Here is a 24,110-nt window from a genome sequence, read left to right on the forward strand (position 1 = left end):
GAACGCGTGCAGGCGGCTGCATGCGCCCCTGGAGCTCACACACAGCTGGGGTGAACAACCTTCCCCGTGGGTAATGATACAGCCGTGGTGTACACCTGCCTGTGTCTATGTGGGGGTTGCTCTCTGCTGCCACACAATTTAGGATGCAGACAACGAGCCTGATAGCTTTGTGCTGAGGGCTGTAGCCTACTGTTTCTCCTAGTCTACCTTGTACCAGGTCTCCTAGTCTACCAGGTACCAGGAGAACCAGTTTAGCTTGGCCATGGCATGGACAACGTAGAGGGCCCGGGCTCTGTCGTTATATACGTCTAAAGGGGTGTAACTTGTATACTGTCAACGTAACCTAACCCTAACCCTTAGCCCTGAAACAGGCCGGCCACTTTTCCTGATTCTTGTTTCTTGTTGTATTTGGTTGAAACTTTTGGTCATAGGTAAAGCAGTTTATTTTTTGCCGTAGGTAATGCAGGCTTTCAGTATGAGAGGTTTTTTATGTTGGGATTGGGATTAGGGATTTGTCTCAGCGTTCCAGTGTGTTTCATCAACAAATATAAAGTGCAACAGGACAAGGACAGTGATGACAAGACATAACAGAGATAATCAAGTACAGTGCAACGGGTGATGAAATAAATAATAGATAATAAAGTGCAAGTACAGAGTTAAGACCAGACCAGTGTGATTATCAGTCCTGGTCAAATATCACTGCGGGGGGGGGGGGGGGGGGCAGAGTCATTGATCAGTCTGGCGGCTAAGGGGAAGAAACTGATTCGATGGCGAGTCTTTGCAGTTTTTAGCAGTCGCAGCCTTCTCCCAGAGGGAGGCAGGGTGAAGAGGCCGTGACCTGGGGGCGAGGGGTCTTGCCCTCCTCAGAGCCCTGGTGCACCCTCTCCGCTGATGGAATGACCCGCTGTGGCTTGGCCTGGTCCGTGGCCTGGTCCTTGGTCTGGTCCGTGGCCTGGTCCTTGGCCTGGTCCTTGGTCTGGTCCTTGGTCTGGTCCGTGGCCTGGTCCTTGGCCTGGTCCTTGGCCTGGTCCTTGGTCTGGTCCTTGGTCTGGTCCGTGGCCTGGTCCGTGGCCTGGTCCGTGGCCTGGTCCTTGGTCTGGTCCTTGGTCTGGTCCGTGGTCTGGTCCTTGGTCTGGTCCTTGGTCTGGTCCGTGGCCTGGTCCTTGGCCTGGTCCTTGGTCTGGTCCGTGGTCTGGTCCGTGGCCGCTGCAGTAGGGACCAGGTGATGACGCAGTGGGTGAGGATGGACTGGGAGGGGGCGCGTTCCTCCTGGAGTCCACCACCTCCACCGTCTCTACTGTCTCTACTGTCTCCACCGTCTCTACTGTCTCTACTGTCTCTACTGTCTCTACTGTCTCACTGTCTCCACTGTCTCCACTGTCTCTACTGTCTCCACTGTCTCTACTGTCTCCACCGTCTCTACTGTCTCTACTGTCTCTACTGTCTCTACTGTCTCACTGTCTCCACTGTCTCCACTGTCTCTACTGTCTCCACTGTCTCTACTGTCTCTACTGTCTCCACTGTCTCCACTGTCTCTACTGTCTCTACTGTCTCTACTGTCTCCACTGTCTCTACTGTCTCCACTGTCTCTACTGTCTCTACTGTCTCCACTGTCTCTACTGTCTCCACCGTCTCTACTGTCTCTACTGTCTCTACTGTCTCCACTGTCTCCACTGTCTCCACTGTCTCTACTGTCTCCACTGTCTCTACTGTCTCCACTGTCTCTACTGTCTCTACTGTCTCTACTGTCTCTACTGTCTCCACTGTCTCTACTGTCTCCACTGTCTCTACTGTCTCTACTGTCTCCACTGTCTCTACTGTCTCCACCGTCTCTACTGTCTCTACTGTCTCTACTGTCTCCACTGTCTCTACTGTCTCTACTGTCTCCACTGTCTCTACTGTCTCTACTGTCTCCACTGTCTCTACTGTCTCTACTGTCTCCACTGTCTCTACTGTCTCCACCGTCTCTACTGTCTCACTGTCTCTACTGTCTCTACTGTCTCCACTGTCTCCACTGTCTCCACTGTCTCTACTGTCTCCACTGTCTCTACTGTCTCTACTGTCTCTACTGTCTCTACTGTCTCTACTGTCTCCACTGTCTCTACTGTCTCCACTGTCTCTACTGTCTCTACTGTCTCCACTGTCTCTACTGTCTCCACCGTCTCTACTGTCTCTACTGTCTCTACTGTCTCCACTGTCTCTACTGTCTCCACCGTCTCTACTGTCTCTACTGTCTCTACTGTCTCCACTGTCTCTACTGTCTCCACCGTCTCTACTGTCTCTACTGTCTCTACTGTCTCCACTGTCTCTACTGTCTCTACTGTCTCTACTGTCTCCACTGTCTCCACTGTCTCTACTGTCTCTACTGTCTCCACTGTCTCTACTGTCTCTACTGTCTCCACTGTCTCCACCGTCCACTGTCTCTACTGTCTCTACTGTCTCCACTGTCTCCAGTGTCTCTACTGTCTCTACTGTCTCTACTGTCTCCACTGTCTCTACTGTCTCTACTGTCTTCAGTGCGTTGAGCTCCAGGTTGTTGCCGCTGCAGGGGCTCTGTAGCCCCTGGACCTCCCTCCTGTACTCCCCCCCGCCCCCCCGGAGATGAGGCCCACCAGGCTGCTGTCGTCTGTGAGCTTCAGGAGCTTGACTGCCGGGTGGAGGGAGGTGCAGCTGTTGGTGTAGGGAGAGCAGAGAGGTGTGACAGTGACAGTGTAACATCCTTTACTATCACGCAATCAAAATGTTCAATCTCATGAACTAAATCATTAAAAGGAGAATTTATAATTTCTTTCATCCAAAGATTAGCCCAACTAGCAGAACAAATATGATCTCTAATAGTTTGTGATTTATTTCTCTCCAGGCATTCAATACTATGGTCCTCATTCAGGGATATAATAGAAACAGGCCACGGCTCTCTAATTGGTTCTACTGGTAATAAGAATGCCAAAGGGAGAAAACATTTTAAAAGGAACTAGAAAGGGAGATTAAACCCATTTGAAGTATCCACAGCCTTTATTATAGTACACACATAGGTGCCCGGTTATATCATCAATAATGTGTGTGTGTGTGTGTGCGAGGTTACAACATTAATATAGTGTGTGTTTGTGTGTGTGTGTGTGTGTGCGAGGTTACAACATTAATATAGTGTGTGTTTGTGTGTGTGTGTGTGTGTGTGTGCGCATGGAGAACACATATCTTAAGAACCCCTCACACACACGATTTTAATCAAGATATGAATATAACTAAACTCTTTTTCAGCTCGTACCTAGCCTCCCCCTTTCTAATAAAGTAAAACATGATTTGACATTTCTGCTGTGTGAGTACCAATTGGTCTAAAATTGTAAAGCACCACAGAAACAAGGGTGTCTCGATATAATTAAAAATGCAGTGTCCTCCGCTATAGAGGGCACTGCGCTGCCCTGCATCGTAAGCAGTGGTACGTTCAGAGACCTTGGTGCTGTAATAGGAGCTGTTCATGAACACCACAGACCTAAGACTGGGCTGAGATAAGGTACAACACCAGACATATCAAGAGCTAGGAGCATTATAGGAGGAAGAGAAAGAGAGAGAGAGAGGAGTAAGAGAAAGAGAGAGGGAGAGAGAGAAAGAGAGAGAGAGTAGGAGTAAGAGAAAGAGAAAGAGAGAGAGAGAGTAGGAGTAAGAGAAAGAGAGAGAGAGAGAGAGAGAGAGGAGGAGTAAGAGAAAGAGAGAGAGAGAGAGAGAGAGGAGTAAGAGAAAGAGAGAGAGGAGGAGTAAGAGAAAGAGAGAGAGAGAGGAGTAAGAGAAAGAGAGAGAGAGAAAGAGAGAAAGAGAGAGAGTATGAGTAAGAGAAAGAGAGAGAGAGTAGGAGTAAGAGAAAGAGAGAGAGAGAAAGAGAGAGAGTAGGAGTAAGAGAAAGAGAGAGAGAAAGAGAGAAAGAGAGAGAGTAGGAGTAAGAGAAAGAGAGAGAGTAGGAGTAAGAGAAAGAGAGAGAGAAAGAGAGAAAGAGAGAGAGTAGGAGTAAGAGAAAGAGAGAGAGAGAAAGAGAGAAAGAGAGAGAGTAAGAGAAAGAGAGAGAGAGAGAGGAGTAAGAGAGAGAGAAAGAGAGAGTAGGAGTAAGAGAAAGAGAGAGAGTAGGAGTAAGAGAGAGAGAGAGAGGAGGAGTAAGAGAAAGGACTGACAGGGGTTGTGAACTGTTTCGTCTGCATCCGCCCTCTGAAGTCACACCTGCCCCCCCCAGCCCCCCACCTCCCCCCCAGCCCCCCACCTGCCCCCCACCTGCCCCCCAGCCCCCCACCTGCCCCCCCCAGCCCCCCACCTGCCCCCCAGCCCCCCACCTGCCCCCCCCAGCCCCCCACCTGCCCCCCAGCCCCCCACCTGCCCCCCCCAGCCCCCCACCTCCCCCCCACCTGCCCCCCAGCCCCCCCCCAGCCCCCCACCTCCTTCTGAAATACATTTGAGCCAGAAAAGCCTATAAAAACATGATCAACACCTTCTACAAATAGTTTCCATCTTGAAATGGTTTTAAAGGACGGGACGCCACTCCCGCCCTCCCCATCATCCCTCTCCGTCATCGCGCTCCTTATCCCTGCTCCTTCTCTCCCTCGTTCATACTCTTTCAAACTCTCTCTCTTTCTTTCAAAGTATGCAACCACTCCTATATCAAACGCTCTCCGCTAGCCTTCCTTACCCAGTCGGGAATTGCCTCAAATAATTTGTGAATCTGTGTCAAGTCATCACAGAGAGGCTTATTTCTTCCCATCTCTTCCCATGCAAAAAGATGAAAAACTCAATTGAAATTCACGTCTTCGATTATCAATCTGTGCTCGGCCCGGCTGACCGGGCTGTATATGAAACCAAATCAGTGGATGGAAGGTTGGAATTGACTTGGAGTGCGGTGTCAAATGGATGGCATTGTTCATCCTCATCGCCCTATTTCAGGTTTAATCTTGGAATATATTCCAGGCAATTTATCATTGATGCATGTTTTGGTTATGTGGGAATATTTCAGTGGAAAGTAGGACTGCTTTTAATAAACCTAATAGTGGAATATCTCAACAGAAAGGCTGATGGTCTGTGTCCGTCATGCCTTTATGTTGTATTGTTGTGTCTTACATTGAAAATGATGAGCAGCAAATGTCAATTAGGTATGAATAGCTGTCCACCATGGTTTCTTTGTACAGTCCATTGAAATGCTTATAGCACAGGCTTTAATATATCACCCTGGGTCCAATTATTTATTAATCAACTGGTACATTCTGAAGTGGTAGCTTAAATATGGCCGGTCCATTATGTCAAATAAAAGTGTGACAGAATTCAAGATGGCCATTCCGACTGCTAATCAAACATTAATGAAACCGTGGTCAGCGCTCCGCTCAGCCCGCCCCGAGGACGGGAAAGGCCACCGCTCCTCCTGGTGACGTCTGGTTCTCATCTGTCTCTGACCTCAGGAGGTCAGCACTTTGCCTGCCAAGACTTCACCAGAAGTGCTTCCTCTGTTGCATACAGGAGGGCGAGACGGTGCGGGGTCGGGCTCTAATCATCTTTAAAACTAAATAATATGGTCATAAAGTTCCCACATGTCCCCTAGACAGACTGTTTAAGTGACACCATTTCTGCAATCTTCAATCTGCAACCCCTTATTACCGTTCCCTATGTGACCGCAAGGTGACGTTATCATCATGATCCATTCATACAGCGTAGAACACAACCAGCCCCAGACAGGCCCTGGAGGCTCACGCAGGCCCGTGGACTAGAGGAATGTGTAGAATGAATGTCCAGCACGTACTCCTGACATATGGATGGTGGAGCAGTAACACACTGGGCCTGGTTTGTTTTATTTAGCGAATGCAGATTTCTCAAGCCAAGCGTCGGCCTGTTGGTGTACATGAGATCTACATTGATCTACACGGTGGAGGGAGAGCAGACCTCCTCTCAGTCTTTGGAGAGGCTTTAGTAACGCGCTCCATAGTTCACTCCTCTCCGCAGGCTCACAGTGGGCTAAGGCTGCTCCCCATCTGTGAAGGCTGGCCAGAGCAGTACTGGATCTGTTTAAGGTTGTCTCCTAGGGACAGGGACCTGGTGGACCACTGTCTCCTAGGGACAGGGACCCAGAGCAGTCCTGGGTCTGTTGAAGGTGGACCGCTGTGGGGACAGGGACCCAGAGCAGTCCTGGGTCTGTTGAAGGTGGACCGTTGTGGGGACAGGGACCCAGAGCAGTCCTGGGTCTGTTGAAGGTTGTCTCCTAGGGACAGGGACCTGGTGGACCACTGTCTCCTAGGGACAGGGACCCAGAGCAGTCCTGGGTCTGTTGAAGGTGGACCGTTGTGGGGACAGGGACCCAGAGCAGTCCTGGGTCTGTTGAAGGTTGTCTCCTAGGGACAGGGACCCAGAGCAGTCCTGGGTCTGTTGAAGGTGGACCGTTGTGGGGACAGGGACCCAGAGCAGTCCTGGGTCTGTTGAAGGTTGTCTCCTAGGGACAGGGACCCAGAGCGGTCCTGGGTCTGTTGAAGGTTGTCTCCTAGGGACAGGGACCTGGTGGACCACTGTCTCCTAGGGAGGTGGGTGCCAGGGACTGGTTGGGTCGGTCTGACACCAGATGTTTGTTTGGGCTGTTTTGGAGACATGGCCTCACAGTCGGTGGGTCAGTGGGCGTCTAGACGGGGGTCGTGCGGGCGGTGGGGTGTAGTCGTCGGTATGGATTGGTAAGTGCGGGAGTCTTTGACCTTTTGGAGCATCCTACGAGTGAGTTCAGTTTGTCTGGTGTTGTGGGGAAGTACGTTAGATAGGACAGGGAGCCAGGTGACCGGTGTTGACCGGATAGTCCCAGTAATGATTTGCATAGTGTTGTTTAGTTGGCCTACTGAAAGCCAGCCACAGAATCACCTTTTAGAGCATAGGAAGCTACACACACACACACTGAAGCTTAACCAAAGATGTGTGTAGATCATAACAACCACTGCAATCAGTCACCATAGAATTACTACAAATGTGCTCATACACACATCACTCTATTATGAAACCGACAGAGGCATTTTCTCTATGCCTGAGCCCAGAATACAGGAGGGAGAGGAGACTCAGTACAGCCTATGGAGGGAGGAAAGGGAGAGGTCTATTCTCATGTTGGTCTCTTTCTCACCTCCTTTTTATATTTTATATTTAACATTTAATATATTGTACTTTTATCCGCAATGGTTGTTTATTATGTCTTCTTGTTAATTGTTTTGAATTGAATAAAGAAGCGATACTCTTTGACTGGTACCTTCCTGTTGGTTACTCCACAAATGCATGTGCATCTTTGCAGATACATGCTGTGATGCCTGTACTATTGTATGGGGTGCATTCAAAACGTATTTTCTTCTGAATGTAATGAAAATAATGGTAGAAGTGGGCTTATTTCTCCTTGAGAATTATGGTGCTGTAGAAATCCAGGTGACAACGTGTCCCTGGATGAGGATGGTAGAAGATTATATTGAGATGCTTTGTGATAAACCACCATGGTAGCACAGGACCAGAGCTATCTTAACACACTCTGTCCTCTTGTATGCTGTGAACTTGGATCATGTTCATTCTACATGTGTTTTTTTTTCTGTGTTTGTTTTTATTGTTGTGCTTTTTGCTTTGCCATCTTATCTTCTTATGTGTTGATATTTGTACAGCAATTGCTGCTTTTCAACACAATTGTCTAACGCATGAGCGCCCCAAGGTGAAAGTAGGCTCTCTCAAGAGCACTGGTTTAACAATGACAACCAGTCCGTAAAGACAGTCCATACAGTAAGTATATATTTCAGAGCATGTTCAAAGTTAAAAACCCAACCTAAAATCTGCACATTAGACCACGAGTCGTGTCTTCATGATGTCTTCCTATACCAGCAGCTTTTGTTGGTTTTTAAAACAGCCTACATTGGCAGCAGCTCTGGTCTTTGAAAGGTGTCGGGCCTGAGTAATACGATGGACTTTGCCAGCGAGGCAGCTTGTAACGTCCATGTCCAGAGAGTCTTCACGCCATTTAATAGCTTGCCAACTCGACGGCCTTTGTTATTCCCTTCAAACAGACTATTGCTTCCACAGTGTTTCAGATCAGGGAGCCTGTGAGGAGGACGTCCAGGAAACTTACTAGAGACAATACTTTAGTTGGCCAGTTAGGACAGTTTCAACTCTTTTCATTTCTTAATACATTGGATTCAATCTGAAGTAAACATTTTATACTATACAGTTTAAACTTTTTTAAGTTTAAACAACTTTTTGTGTGTGGAAGTGTGTGCGTGCGTGCGTGTCCTTGTGTGTGTTTGTGTGAAGCAATATAATATAAGGACACGTGGTGAGTGATGACCGTGAGGACGGGTGACTCAGTTCATGGTTTCATTTGTCTCGTCCTTAAGAGGGAGGGAGGTCTCAGAGTAGGTTCACCACCTTGGGACATGATTGTGTTTCGCTGATGGAGTTCAACAAAAGCCATTGTAAAATGGTTTGGTTATCGGTAAATCACAGCTTTTGAGTGCAAAAGCAATTTTTACAACTTTATGTTACGCTGTACTACGGAAAGTAGACAATACTTGGCACTACCATGCTATGGACAAACTGCAGTCCAGATCCATGAAGCCATAGGCCATCGGGAAAGACTTGTGGCTCACTCGCTAAGTCTCAAACCCACGGAGGCTGTAGAGAGCCTGATCCCAGTCTGTTCATCTTCAGACCATTAACACTGACAGTTACATCTCCATCACATTAACATTACATTAACATTAACACTGACAGTTACATCTCCATCACATTAACATTAACATATTGATGTATTGATGTTGTATATGTAATGTGTCACACTATACTAGGGTTACACTACTATATAGCCACTGAGGATGTTCGCTCCATCCTATGTATGTAGAGGATTCAGTTAGAATGAGTTTCACTTTTAATCCAACAGTAAAATAGTTCTCAGAGAAGGGGGATTATGATTATTATTATTATGAGTGCATTCATCCATGTCTTTTGGAGATGTTTGTTTTTTGAGGTTGTTTCCCGGTTAGATATCCATATATTATATATATATAGAATATACATATATTATTATATATATATGTATATTATTATTCAAAACAAAACCGTTCAGACACGACTGTACGCCTGCAACGTAGCGCATCGCGGGACACGTTGGCTTTTGACGCCCACTGCTATCGATATGAATGATGATGATGTGTGACTGATAGAGATATGAATGTAATTCGCCCCCACTGCCCAACACAGGCCAGTACGGACTGCAGTCCTGGGAGGAGAAGGAGGGGTGGGTTGCTAGTTGCTCCTAAATTCTACACACTGACATTTCCCTAAATCCCTGATCAGACCATACTAGATCACAGAGTGAACAACTCCATGTCAGACGTGATGTACAACTGTGTTCTCACAGCAGATGGGTGAGTCACACCTCCACCTAATTGCTATCGGAGAACAAAACACAGCAGATGAATTATGGATTAAGTCATAAACACAGGAACGAGGGGCTGTGCAGCAGTGTGCTAGATGTTAATATTACTACATTGTCTCATCACTGGCGCACTATGCCTCGGCCATGTTTAAGAGAGACGTGGAATAATATGTATAATATGTATACGTATGTAATAACAGACAGTATTTGGTGGCGAGGGCACCATTTCTTCCACTGAAATGACAATCATTTCTGAGCTCTGTGAAAATGTGTTAGACTGCATATCTCACTGCTGGGACGTTACGCAACAGCAAAGTTGTCTTGTCATGAAGCGTGGTGTTGATGCCTCTGGTGGTTTCAGGGCCGGTGTGACTCGACGAGTGATAAAGGTTCAACACTAATTGGTTCATCCAGAGACACGAGGTAAACGGATGTGAACTCTGGAGGTACTTCATGAAGCATCTGCAGAACCAAGGAAAATCTTCTGTCTATACGGGGATGGGCGGAATGGTAAAGAAGCCATATCTATAGGGTCTGTTTTATCTCACATAAAACATTATATTATATATATATATCATATATGTCTTGACCACTCTATGTGTAAAAGCAGAAACTAGTCAGAACTCATGTTAGCACTATGAGGGTATGTGGTCCAAAAAGGTAATAATGTAAAGCTTTAATATCGAGTGGTCTAATGAGGTAGACCAACTTATTTAAGCCACATGGGGAAATTCATTTACATCCCTTTGCAACTAAATGTAGTCCAAAGTCACGGCCCTTCTGTTAAATGAGAAGGGTGTCACTGCGATCGGTGTTTGGTTTAGATGGACGCAACCCGCTCAACTCTGAAACTGCAGGACTGGAGGAAACTTCAGACTGAATTATGAAGTGAAACAATATTTATATTCAGGAGGATTATCAGGCCAGATACAGAGTGCAGGGTCCGGCCTTTTTTCACTCAGGTGAGCGCACTGACTTCAGCAGTGGTATGAAGTACGGCCACGCACACACAGCCACGCCGGCACGCAGGGTTAAGCCTATAGTCAGCAGTGTTTGAGTGTTTTCATGGCTCTATACGTAACGTTAATGTCATTTTTATTATAGCCAGCTATGGCTAGAATAAAAATTGATATAAAAATCCAAACAACAACGTGTCTGTTGTGTGAGTTGCTTTTAGTGTCAGGCTACAATGACTTACCTGACTTTTTGTCTTTTTTTTGCCCTTGAGCACTTCATCACTAGGCCTTTTTCTGTATTATTTTCGGAAAATAACATACCCAAACTAAATAGAATAAATCTCTGCATTTGCAAGGGCTATAATATAAGAAACACCTGTGAGTATCAATATATCAGTGTGGATACTGTTTGGTTAGAGTGAATAAAGATAGAACACAGCACAGGATTTTATTTCAGCCTGAAATAAATGTCAGGTTTTAGAGTGAAAACCACCGACTGCATTAGTTGGCAGCCCAGGGCCATAGCACAACATCGTACGACTGCCTGGGTCAATATTTGATGTCAATCAAGTGAAATACAGCAAATAGAGGTTTCAGCAGAGGAAGGTGTAGGCGAAATCTCCAAATATCCATCCAATATAAACCGAAAATATATACAGGTGGACATCTTCGGAACCCATTGTGCATTTTAACATTCTACTCCTCTTTTAAAAGGTCTGGGCGAACAGAATTTAATGACAACAAGCCAAAATCGCAATTGCACCATACGGCAGCCAGATGGAAATGTACCCATTTCCTCTGTAACCCTATATTAGCTACTCAGACTCTTACAAACCTTTGTTATGGGGGTTGGAATAGGATAGATAGAGAATGAGGGTTGGAATAGGATAGATAAGAATGAGCGCTGGTGTATTGGACCAGACCAGCGGCACTGCCCCCGAATCCCCGGAGACTTCTTGACGACGTCTGCTTGACCGATCTGCTCAAGTCACAACTTCTAATTATTGTGCGTAGGAATGCACAATCTTCATATCCCTTTTCTGTTATTCTTCTTCCCACCAAACTTGTGCAATTAATGTGGCCAAAACTACCGAACCAATCGATTCCTTTCAACGTATGTCACAAAGGTCTAGGGCCATACATCTGGGCAATGACTTTTAATATTTGTAAACTCTAAACTTTTTGAGATATTCTACTTTTAAAATACGGCGGAAGCGTCCGCCCATTCTCTGACACTTCCTACTTACAGACTTCGTAATTTGGTCCATTTTTTTATCGTTGACCTTCTTTCAAAGGTTTAACAAATCAAGACACTTCAGTCTCTTCACTTTATCTTCAATAATCTGAAAACAAAATTTCGGTTACCTTTATACTTTTTTCATAATCACAGTTTAAGTTCCATGTCTGCCTCGTTCTCAGTCGGTCTCGTTGACGTACGCTGAGGGAGGAGCGCGGGGACGAGCCGGCAGCGCTGCCAGAACGCAGCTCAATTTGACTACTTTTAATCACGTTAGGCTGGAAAAATGAGCATTAGGCGAGGACATTCAATTATAGCTGGTTTTAAAAAGAACTGGCGGGATTATTATAATTCTTTCTACAAACATCAATCAATACCATACCTTTCATATGGCTTATCGTTTGTGCAGCTACTACTACTACTATTACTACTATTACTACTACTACTACCATTAATACTACTACCACAGCTAGTACCACTACTACTACTATCTTCCAGCTTTGACAGTGTTGCAGTTTAGCTTCCAGCTTTTGTAATAATGTATTTCAGCACTTCTTCAGGTAATGTAATTCAGCGTCAGTCAGTTTTGGATCTCAGCTACCAGGTTTTTCAGCAGTGCACTGCAACACATTCAGATTGTTCAGTCCAATTCATTTTACATTTCTGCATTTTAAGCAATGCTTTGCGCTTTTCATTCACTTTGTTTCCAACCATTACATTTTTTTAAATGGTGTGCATGTTTACATGTTTACTCCATTTAGACTTTTGAACTGTTCAAATCCCTTCACTTGATTTAAGCCATTTAACGATTCTTTACGTCTTAATCTATGTGGCTTTATTAAAACATATTTTCAACCTCACTTTGCACTACTTAGCACTCACCGCATTTTTTTGCAGGAAATGCATTTTCTAGTATTGACTGTGATTTACATTTTAAGAAGCATATCTAACCACCTCCCTCATCTGACCCACAAAAAACAGATACTTGTTCAAAGGTTGTGCAATTAAGAGAAGACAAGAGACTGAAGTTGATGGTTTCTATGTTCAGTGTCTGATTTCTGTCCAACCATAACTCAACTCATCCACACTCAACCATCAACCTCTGCATTGGCTATACAACCCTCAGCTGAATTGAACTGGAATATGGTTATGGTTCTTAGCAGATGCCTTTATCCAAAGCGACATGCAAAAAGATCATAAAGATCACAGGCATTTCTATGCACAGTAATCCCTTATGCGTGGGATTACATTTTCTAGTTCTTCTCTGGGCTTTTGGCACGTTTGATTTATTTGTCAAACAGTTCAAAGTAAGTCCAGTGTGTGACCATAATGTAGGATAAGGGGGGGGTCCTGTGCCGCCTCAGGCCGTTCAACGCTGAGCTAACGTTACGGAGACAGACGCGGGACACTCGGGGAAGAAAATAAAATAAATGTAAGAAACATATTCTAAAAGTGTATAAACAACAGTTTTACCTCTGACACTGTGTATGTGTCTGTCTGCTTGACGTCTGACATCAGTTCTGTGAGATGAAACTCCCCATGCCAGGTGATTGGTTTATAGTCCCTCTCTCCCAATAGCTTGTTGACAAAGACGGAAGTCATGGATCAGTGTTGGGAATGAATCCACAAACTCACCTCAACGCGTTTGTGGAGCAGTAACCTCGAGTCAAATAACTTGCATCTACAGCTCCATATTAAAACAGTATTGTGCATTAAATATAAACAGTACACAGTCAGACAGGTTTGCATCTAGAATAAATGAAGCATACAAATAAATTAAATTCACTACCCGATTGTTCCCTCGTCGGTAGGCTCCACGTTGGCCACTCCCAGTCCCGCTGTGGAGTGGGACCAGAGCCGTCCTAGAGAGGGGCTGTTGGCCGTGGAGTGGGACCAGAGCCGTCCTAGAGAGGGGCTGTTGGCTGTGGAGTGGGACCAGAGCCGTCCTAGAGAGGGGCTGTTGGCCGTGGAGTGGGACCAGAGCCGTCCTAGAGAGGGGCTGTTGGCTGTGGAGTGGGACCAGAGCCGTCCTAGAGAGGGGCTGTTGGCCGTGGAGTGGGACCAGAGCCGTCCTAGAGAGGGGCTGTTGGCCGTGGAGTGGGACCAGAGCCCTCCTAGAGAGGGGCTGTTGGCCGTGGAGTGGGACCAGAGCCGTCCTAGAGAGGGGCTGTTGGCCGTGGAGTGGGACCAGAGCCGTCCTAGAGAGGGGCTGTTGGCCGTGGAGTGGGACCAGAGCCGTCCTAGAGAGGGGCTGTTGGCTGTGGAGTGGGACCAGAGCCGTCCTAGAGAGGGGCTGTTGGCCGTGGAGTGGGACCAGAGCCGTCCTAGAGAGGGGCTGTTGGCCGTGGAGTGGGACCAGAGCCTTCCTAGAGAGGGGCTGGTGGGGATGAGAGCGTCATATTGAACTGTTTGAACACATAAGAGGTGGACAAACAGGGCTTAACACAGCTTTAAAACTTGGAAAACCCCTCAAATAGTTCCTGGACTGGAGGAAATATTTGCATAGCTGGCATATTTTTGGTGCAAAGGGAACATTGGCCTCAATGAACTATTACAATTTTGGCAGAAGGCTGATTAAAAGCATGTGGCTGAGATGGTTTTAATAAGAGCTACGGGGGGTAATTATGCAGAATGACCCGATTGCTATGGATACTTAACCGTATCCCTGGTCCATTTACTACCCCAGCGTCTCTCCATTTATTAAACTCACTCACACACACACACACACACACACACACACACACACACACACACACACACACACACACACACACACACACACACACACACACACTCACTCACTCACTCACTCACTCACTCACACACATACAGAAGCACACACATACAGAAGCACATACACACACACACACACACACACACACACACACACACACACACACACACACACACACACACACACACACACACACACACTCACTCACTCACTCACTCACTCACTCACACATACAGAAGCACACACATACAGAAGCACATACACACACACACACACACACACACACACACACATACAGAAGCACACACACATACAGAAGCAGGAACACACACACACACAGTTTATGTAACCTTAGCTTGCTTGCTTCAGTGTGGTCTAGATCATCAATGCCACGGCTAGCCTGTTCTCATAGTGCTCCAGATGAGATTGGTAATTCAATACAGATATAGTTACTACTGCTGAACAAAGTGGTGCTCAACAAAGAACAGAGCCAGCACTAAACGGAGCACAGAGAGAGGTAGATGGAGAGAGACGTGAATCGACCGGGGAGCCGGACTCCACCGCTGAAGCATGCGTAAGAGACATACGTAGATGTGAGAGGATATCACTATATATAGATATCAGGCTGGATGCTTTAACTGTCTGCCGTGTTATGGTAGAAGAAGAAGAAAAATGCAAGTTTCTCTTTCAAAAGTATCGTCAAAGTCCAAGGATGCTGCTTTTGAAGATGATTTTTGAAAAGTTCCATCAATGTCCGACGGGGACCAGCCGCTGACCTGCTGCCTCAGGCTCCTCCCCCCGGCGTCACAGCACCTCTGGGTGTCAATCACGTCCACATGTGGTATCACAGCACCTCTGGGTGTCAATCACGTCCACATGTGGTATCACAGCACCTCTGGGTGTCAATCACGTTCACATGTGGTATCACAGCACCTCTGGGTGTCAATCACGTCCACATGTGGTATCACAGCACCTCTGGGTGTCAATCACGTCCACATGTGGTATCACAGCACCTCTGGGTGTCAATCACGTTCCACATGTGGTATCACAGCACCTCTGGGTGTCAATCACGTTCCACATGTGGTATCACAGCACCTCTGGGTGTCAATCACGTTCACATGTGGTATCACAGCACCTCTGGGTGTCAATCACGTTCCACATGTGGTATCACGTGTTGATACCACATGTGGAAAAGACCAAAGTCCCTTTTTCGTGCTACCTTAGCGATACGTAACGTTTACATGCCACTGTATTATATTGCGCAGTGTATTGTTTTATCGCGCTTATCGTTCATTAATAAGTGTACTATACGTATCAACCTTTTCTTTGTTGGATTGATTCAACATAGTTATTATAGTTATATATTATTATAGTTATTATAGTGGGCTACCAGAAACAAAATGATCCATTGCTATTGCTATTTATAGATGACACTCAATATATTAACCCCTGTTTTTTTAGATTGATTCACGTGAGTTTATAAAGTAGTCTCGTTCTTTAAAAGAAATTGGTCGCACTTGTTCTTTATGAATAGCTGGAGGGTGTAGAGTAGAGTCACGCATCGTGATAGGCCACCAAATAACTTTGACATTTTTGGCACAGTGTTGTTGTAGTGATTGAAGCATTGTGCGCATTGCAGTCTCATTGCATGTAGAACCTGTAATCTAGGCTATAAATCACTGTGTGTGTGTGTGTGTGTGTGTGTGTGTGTGTGTGTGTGTGTGTGTGTGTGTGTGTGTGTTCTAGTCACTGGGGTCTGATTAGCCAAGACGAGGCCGGGCTAAGGCTAAAGCACACACACTCACAAACACGCTCACTCTTGGGAGACCAAGATCCTGAATAAAAATAATAATTTCAGAGCAGAAAACATTTGATGAACACTTTTGACATCTCTTCAACTAATTCAGTTTTGTGGAACCTATATTCCGATCAGTCGGGCCTCTGTTGTGTCTTTAATCACCGCTGGGTGCTCCTCATCACCTGTGCGTGACCTTAATATGTGAGCCTGACGCGGCGAGGGGACCGGGGGACTCGCTGAGACTCAGTGTGAACCGAAGATGAATTACAGCGAGGGGAAACGGAGACAGTGTTGCGGTCCTTCCCCTAATGATATGATTCATTATTGGACACGAATGAGCAGCTTACATGACAATCTCATTCATTATGATTCCTCTTTCAAATGGACTAATTGCGTAATGGCCTTTTCCAGTTGTTTCACAGAGCCCGCTGTGCTGCTGCTGCAGAATGGATGTGGCTATGTCCTGGAGTGTGTTATGCCCCCAGTCGCTGCTGGCTCATTTCCTCTACGGAGCGGTGGCCTGGCAGATGCTTCATGTGTGCATGATGCATCACGCTGGATGGTGGAAGAGGGATTCGCCAGGTCACTAGCCAAAATTATTCTCTGTGCAATTTTTGCACAAATTACCTTTCCACCCATAATAATAAATTAATGTTTTGATTTGTTTTCATTTCTTTCGACCGTAATCTTTTTTTTGTATATTTTTCTCCTGCAGCCAAATTATTCATGACTTCATTGCATGTTGTTAATCAAAACCTGAACCTGTCTACACTGAAATATATATTTAAATTCTTTCTGTGTCCAGCTGTCAGTAGTTAAACGTCGCTAATAAAGAAAGAAATTCAATTGTTTGGAGCAATTATGTCATTTATTTTCCAAAGCAATCACTCAAAATGGCATTAGAATGTCAAGTTTATGTCATTCTAGAACCTTGTGACAAAAGGAAATGAAGAAGTCACCCTACACACGCACAAAGACACACACACATCCACTTTTGTAAACCCTTCCTAAAAAAAATCATGTTCAACGTATTCTTGTCACCATTACCAGCGGATGGAAGAAGACATTTTTTAATGATTACTATTGCACGTGAATATCAGCTGGATCCTTATGACTCGGTGACCAGGAGCCAAATGGAACAGAAAGTCAGACGTTAATTATGAACTCCCTGTCCTTATGAGCAGCATCTGACTGTGACACACAGACGCCATTTCTCCGTCTCCTCACAAATGTTCTGAAACGCTCCAGCGGTCGCTGATGAAAGCAGAAATATGCGTTTGATTGCTAACGAACAAAAATGAAAATAGATAGAGAGAGAGTGATAGAGAGAGAGAGAGATGGAGGGAGGGGTACAAACGATAAGCAGAGAAAGATAGTTAAGAAAACAAGTACATTGGTGTCACATGAGACTGGATCTGCATCCAGCAATGTGTCATTTAACAGAGAAATATAATGATCATTATAGTGAGCAGTTCCCATCATGTGTCTCTCTCTCTCTCCGTCTCTCTCTCTCTCCGTCTCTCTCTCTCTCTCTCCGTCTGTCTCTCTCTCTCCGTCTCTCTCTCTCTCCGTCTCTCTCTCTCTCTCTCTCTCCGTCTCTCTCTCTCTCCGTCTCTCTCTCTCTCTCCGTCTCTCTCTCTCTCTCTCCGTCTCTCTCTCTCTCCGTCTCTCTCTCTCTCCGTCTCTCTCTCTCTCTCTCCGTCTCTCTCTCTCTCTCTCTCTCTCTCTCTCTCTCTCTCCGTCTCTCTCTCTCTCTCTCCGTCTCTCTCTCTCTCCGTCTCTCTCTCTCTCTCCGTCTCTCTCTCTCTCCGTCTCTCTCTCTCTCTCTCCGTCTCTCTCTCTCTCTCTCTCTCTCTCTCTCTCTCTCTCTCTCTCCGTCTCTCTCTCTCTCCATCTCTCTCTCTCTCTCTCCGTCTCTCTCTCTCTCCGTCTCTCTCTCTCTCTCCGTCTCTCTCTCTCTCCGTCTCTCTCTCTCTCTCCGTCTCTCTCTCCGTCTCTCTCTCTCTCCGTCTCTCACGCGCACTGATGAAAAAAAGACCAGGGTGCCATGTGGCCGTGGTCTACGGTAGGTTTGTACCAGGGCCAAGTAGGCTGGAGTAGTAGGCTGAACGCTCTCACACACACACGCACACGCACACACACACACACACACACACTACACACTACACTGCCACTAACACACATGGGACAGCACAGCTCTTTAATTAGCGGCCCATGACTTGGGGGAAGTCTGGGCGGTTTAAGCGCTCCTCGGTCAGACCGGCCTAAAGGAGTTAATCAGGGTTTGTCTCCACTGCTCTGGCAGAGAGATAACGACGTCTAAACGGCCGTGGTGGGCGCGCTCCTCCCTCTGGTTAGTGCTCTACGTCCCCTTGTGGAGCAGAACATGGACCACGGAGAACAGACCACGGAGAACAGAGGTAAGGCATGAGGGTGAGAGACGCACACACACACACACACACATGCATGTGTGTGGTTGTGTGTGTGTGTGTGTGTGTGTGTGTGTGTGTGTGTGTGTGGGGGGGGGGTTGTGTGTGTGTGTGTGTGTGTGTGTGTGTGTGTGTGTGTGTGTGTGTGTGTGTGTGTGTGTGGTTGTGTGTGTGTGTGTGTGTGTGTGTGTGTGTGTGGTTGTGTGTGTGTGTGTGTGTGTGTGTGTGTGTGTGTGTGTGTGTCAGATACAGGTAATTAGACCATTATTATCTCCTATATGTTTCCCCACTGCCTTGGAGACAGCAGAGAGGGCCACAACAGGAACAACATCCCATAATAAAACAACACTCTTACTATTCCTATTCATTCATCGTTGTGAATAGTTTCTAAAAGACTAAACAACTTCCTGTTTAGAAAGTGAGTAATGATCCGATTTTAAAAGCTGATTTACAAACTACCTGCTTTTCCAAATGGAGACAGTTGCTGCATTGTTTACTACACTTTACTACACTTTACTACACTTCAGAACACCAAACAAACATAAAGACAGGAACCCATAAAGAGACGTCCACCACTCAGGGTTAGGGTGGACGCCCCAGACTGCCTCAGCTTTTACAAGAGATGGACGCACACATGATGAATACCAGTACGTCATATTAATGGATGTGTCTAAAGCACACACACACACACACACACACACACACACACACACACACACACACACACACAATTTGTACTTGGTTCTAATATGTTATTGATATTATTTTTTGTTTCTATTATTTCTACTATTTATGTGGGTGAGATACTTACATGTTTTTTTTATTGTTTCACCTCCACAGTGTTTTCTTTGTATTATTTACTACTTATCTACTACTTATTTAGTAGATTAGATATTTCTTTTGAACTGATTTGTTGTACAAACAGTCAACTATGCAAAACATGCATCCAGACAGAAAGAGGATGAGAGGAGGAGGAGAGGGGGGGCTGTGATCTACGGTCCTGCCAACAGGACTCCGTACCTCCGGAGTCGTTCCACTGTTTCACCAGAGTCATCAGTCTCGCCTCACGAGGAAACTCCCTGGGCCAATAAAGTTTATGATAATGTGTTGGGGAGTCGTCCGCGTTCTCCTGCAGAGGCAGAAGGAGAGCTCCAGCGGTTAACGGATTGTCTTCTCATCTGGCTAACTGTCTCCAGTGGCTCTCCGAAGACCGCGTCTCCTGATGCTCACAATAGAACAACCGCCAATAAAAAATCACCAAATATATTCTCGATGAAATGCCCGTGAGCAAAACGATTAATCTTTATGAAAGAAATACAAATCACAATACACTGACTTTACAGGGCTCTATTTGTGCGCGTGTGTGTGTGTGTGTGTGTGTGTGTGTGTGTGTGGGTTTGGGCTGAAGATTAATCACATTTAAAAAGAAATCACCTGGAATTTCAATTACTGAACCTCGATGCAGTAGTGCAGTAATGAGCAGAGCAATGCCATGGGTGTTGTTCACTAACCACAGAGCCACACAGGGTGGGAATATCTCTCTCGGGCAGTAAACAATGTGGCCTCACCCTAATGCGTCTTGAAGGCGTGCAATTAGCATTTATCCACGCAGGTCGCGGCTATCCATTAGCTAAGCAGTCTTTGTTAGCATTTCAAGGTTGCCTTATTGCTATTGCTGGTCGTTCTCATCAATTCAGATGAACGCGGCCGCTTCCCTTAAAGTGTCAATGCAGTCTCTGCGTGGCGGTAAGGGTCAGATTGATGGGGCTGTCTGTGTGTGTCTTAAAGGGACATTCAGGTTTGGCCGAGTGGAGTTCAGAGGAACGCAGTAATGATCAACACACACACTCCAGCTCACGTGCTGCGGGGTGGCACTTGATTCATTTCTTTCAGAGTAATTACTGCTTCATTCAGATATGATTATGGATTAATTATTTGATTGTTGAGCGTCCAACCAACCCTTGAAAGGGGCAGAGGCTGGAGTTGTTTTGAAGTTGAGGATCGGGAAATTGTAGCATGCAGAATACTAATTTCACTTCTGGGCGAAAAGCCCAAAATAATAGATGGTTTCAACGTCCTCCAACTGACAAGAGGGTGATTAGACGCGCTGATGGAGCGAGATGTCAGCCGGCCGGCAGAGTGAGCCTCTCCCTACTTGATCTGAGTGTATTTATTCTGTACGTGTATGTTTGGGGTACCTTAATGTTTAAATCGCTGAACTTTCAGATCCTATTAATCCTATTAAACACCTTAGATGAATCAATATAAAGACTTCTTGAAAGAAAATATAAGCCTGTGTGTTTTTATTGCGTCTGTGATTAATATATATATATATATATATATATATATATATACATTTTTTATATATACATTTTTTAAACATGTGTCATTTATACCCCATTCAGTAATATTTGACTGGTTTACAGTGACGCAGCCTGAAATATGTCCAGAGGCTGTTATAGGTATGCTTAGATGAAATGCTTAGATGTAACACCTTAGATGAATCAATATAAAGACTTCTTGAAAGAAAATATAAGCCTGTGTGTTTTTATTGCGTCTGTTATTAATATATATATATATATATATATATACATTTTTTAAACATGTGTCATTTATACCCCATATAGTAATATTTACAGTGACGCAGCCTGAAATATGTCCAGAGGCTGTTAAAGGTATGCTGTAAAGTTTGTATAAAACGAGAACGATGGGCTTGGGCTGACGTTGATATAAATCGTCTCGAACGGTTCTCTGTTATGATTCTGGCGCCCCCTATAGCCGCACTAAGGTACTGCAGCTGGCCGTCAGCCAGCTGCTGTGCAATTAATGTGCATTCTTGTCTATTAGTGTAGACAAGAATGACTCACCTCCATCGTGTGTGTGCTCTTCATATCTACCCTCTGTCTGTCTGTCTGTGTGTGTCTCTCTCTCTCTCTCTCTCTCTCTCTCTCTCTCTCTCTCTCTCTCTCTCTTAAAGGCGTGTCCTATCTCCCCGTATCGTCTCCACTACTGGTTTGAGCTGACACTGATGGTCTCCACCACTGGTTTGAATTGACACTGATGGTCTCCACCACTGGTTTGAGTTGACACTGATGGTCTCCACCACTGGTTTAAGTTGACACTGATGGTCTCCACCACTGGTCTGAGCTGACACTGATGGTCTCCACCACTGGTTTAAGTTGACACTGATGGTCTCCACCACTGGTTTGAGTTGACACTGGTCCGCCAGCCAGAGGCAACATAACCTGGTTCACATCTACACACACACACACACACCTCTCCTCTCTCTGTCTCTCCTCTTACTTTATTTCGTACTTCTCTCCATCTCTTTGTTCCCCTCTACTTCTCTCACTTTGTACACTTTGTCCCCCTGGATACCTCTGACCCTCTCTCTCTCTCTGTCTCTCTCTCTCTCTCTCTCTCTGTATCTCTCTCTCTCTCTGTATCTCTCTCTCTCTCTCTCTCTCCCTTTTGCTAATCTCTCCGTCTTCCCTTTCTCACCCTCTCTCTCTCTCTCTCTCTCTCTCTCTCTCTCTCTCTCTCTCTCTCTCTCTCTCTCTCTCTCTCTCTCTCTCTCTCTCTCTCTCTCTCTCTCCTCATACTTGAAGGCTTTTTATTCTTCACTTCATCTTTTAGATTGAAAGTTTCAACAGGCTGAACAGCAGGCTAATTTCACATGGACCCTCGACGTCTTTGTGAGTTACTTGTTATGCGCTGTTGAAAATTGATGAGAGATTTTCCTCAGCCTTCCTTGAATACCAAGCAGTGAGAGAGACCAGCTCGTCACGTCTCCCCGTTCACTGTGCGACATGAGGTGGGGCTCTGTGCTGTAATAGCCTCAAACTTCTGGCAAATCCTCGATGCCACCTCTCTCTCTCTCTCTCTCTCTCTCTCTCTCTCTCTCTCTCTCTCTCTCTCTCTCTCTCTCTCTCTCTCTCTCTCTCTCTCTCTCTCTCTCTCTCTCTCTCTCTCTCTCTCTATCTCTCTATTCAATTTAAATTTATTTTGGGCTATTGGCATGACGACAGCAAACAAAAACCTCCGGAATAACAGAAACACTAAAGAAATAAGGTACATAAGATGAAGGATGAATCTCTCTCTCTCCCACTCTCTCTCTATATATATATATATTTCCCTTCTCTCTTTCATTATTTTTCTCTCTGCTAACAGCTTTTACCGTTAAAAAAGAATCACGTTTTTATTCAAACTTCAAACTTTCGAATGTTGAAAATGTGTTCGTAGAAAACAGTGGAAACGAGTCGATCTAAAAATGTGTTCTTCAGCGTCCTGAATGAACCATGAAGGAAGTGCTTCATCCAGAGTCCAGCTCCACCACCCTGGAGACCAGCACCCTGGACTCCACCACCCTGGACACCACCACCCTGGAGACCAGCACCCTGGAGACCAGCACCCTGGAGACCAGCACCCTGAAGACCAGCACCCTGGAGACCAGCACCCTGGAGACCAGCACCCTGAAGACCACCACCCTGGACTCCACCCTTTTCAAACCAATCAGGAATCAATCATAAAAGTTTTATCTAGCCTTTGACAGTTTGATTTGATCATCTATGGAAGCATTTGAATATAAACATTGAATCATGTATGCTTTGTGTTATTGAGTTGCTGCTTCCCTTCACCATCACTTCTCTTTCCGATTGAAGCTGAGACCCGACCCCGTCTTGACCTCTGAGTGATCCCGGCGGTTCTGTCTCTGGTCCAAAGGCGCCGTCGTTACCAGTCAGACAAAGTCAGACTCAAACCTCTGGTCCTCTTCAGAGGTAGGCGATGGACGCGGCAGTGCCATTGAAAGGTCAAGAGGTCATGTTTTGCCCGATCTCATCAATTTGAGTACAAATAAAAGGATTTGACACTTTCATAACGCATGCTTTGCGTGAGCCAAATGTCCATTCTGCGTGCAGCTGCTATGCCAACCCTTCCCACTAACTTCAGAGGAGAGCAGATAGTTCCAAACACCTCCAATGGCCGCCACGTCGCCAGCACACCGCAAACAAGATGGCTGACATTTACTCACTGACATTTAGCTGGAAATCGACATTTCATTGTGATGATCTAAATGATTGTATAAGACCTTTAGTTTGTTTAGTTATTAGAATGTTTATTCTTTCAGGTCTCGCCCCGAAAATGATTTGAATCCAATGTTCTTCTTTTGTTGCTATGGTGATCGATATGGACACTCACTGAACACCAAACATGGCAGACGTGAATTGTATTCTTTGCATTTCGCACGCATTTTTAAATTGTCAAATTGTGTTTTTCGTTGCCAAATTGATGAGAGATGGGGTTGGTTTAGCAGAGACTGAAATGTTCGACTCGTTCCAGATGACGGGACGAATCACAATCCAGAATTAGTGTCAACGCAGTTTGGTGGAAAGGCTCAGACTTCTCATCGCTATGAAGAAGTTTTCCATATTCCATATCACATCATGTGGGAGCAACAAGAGGAGATTAATTCATTTGCATGAATGTATGTGAATTACATTTAGGAGCAGTTTAATATCAGAGAACTTTCATCGTGTGTGTGTGTATGCGTGTGTG

Source organism: Micromesistius poutassou (genome assembly GCF_964030765.1).
Source record: "Micromesistius poutassou genome assembly, chromosome: 10".
NCBI classification, from domain to species: Eukaryota; Metazoa; Chordata; class Actinopteri; order Gadiformes; family Gadidae; genus Micromesistius; species Micromesistius poutassou.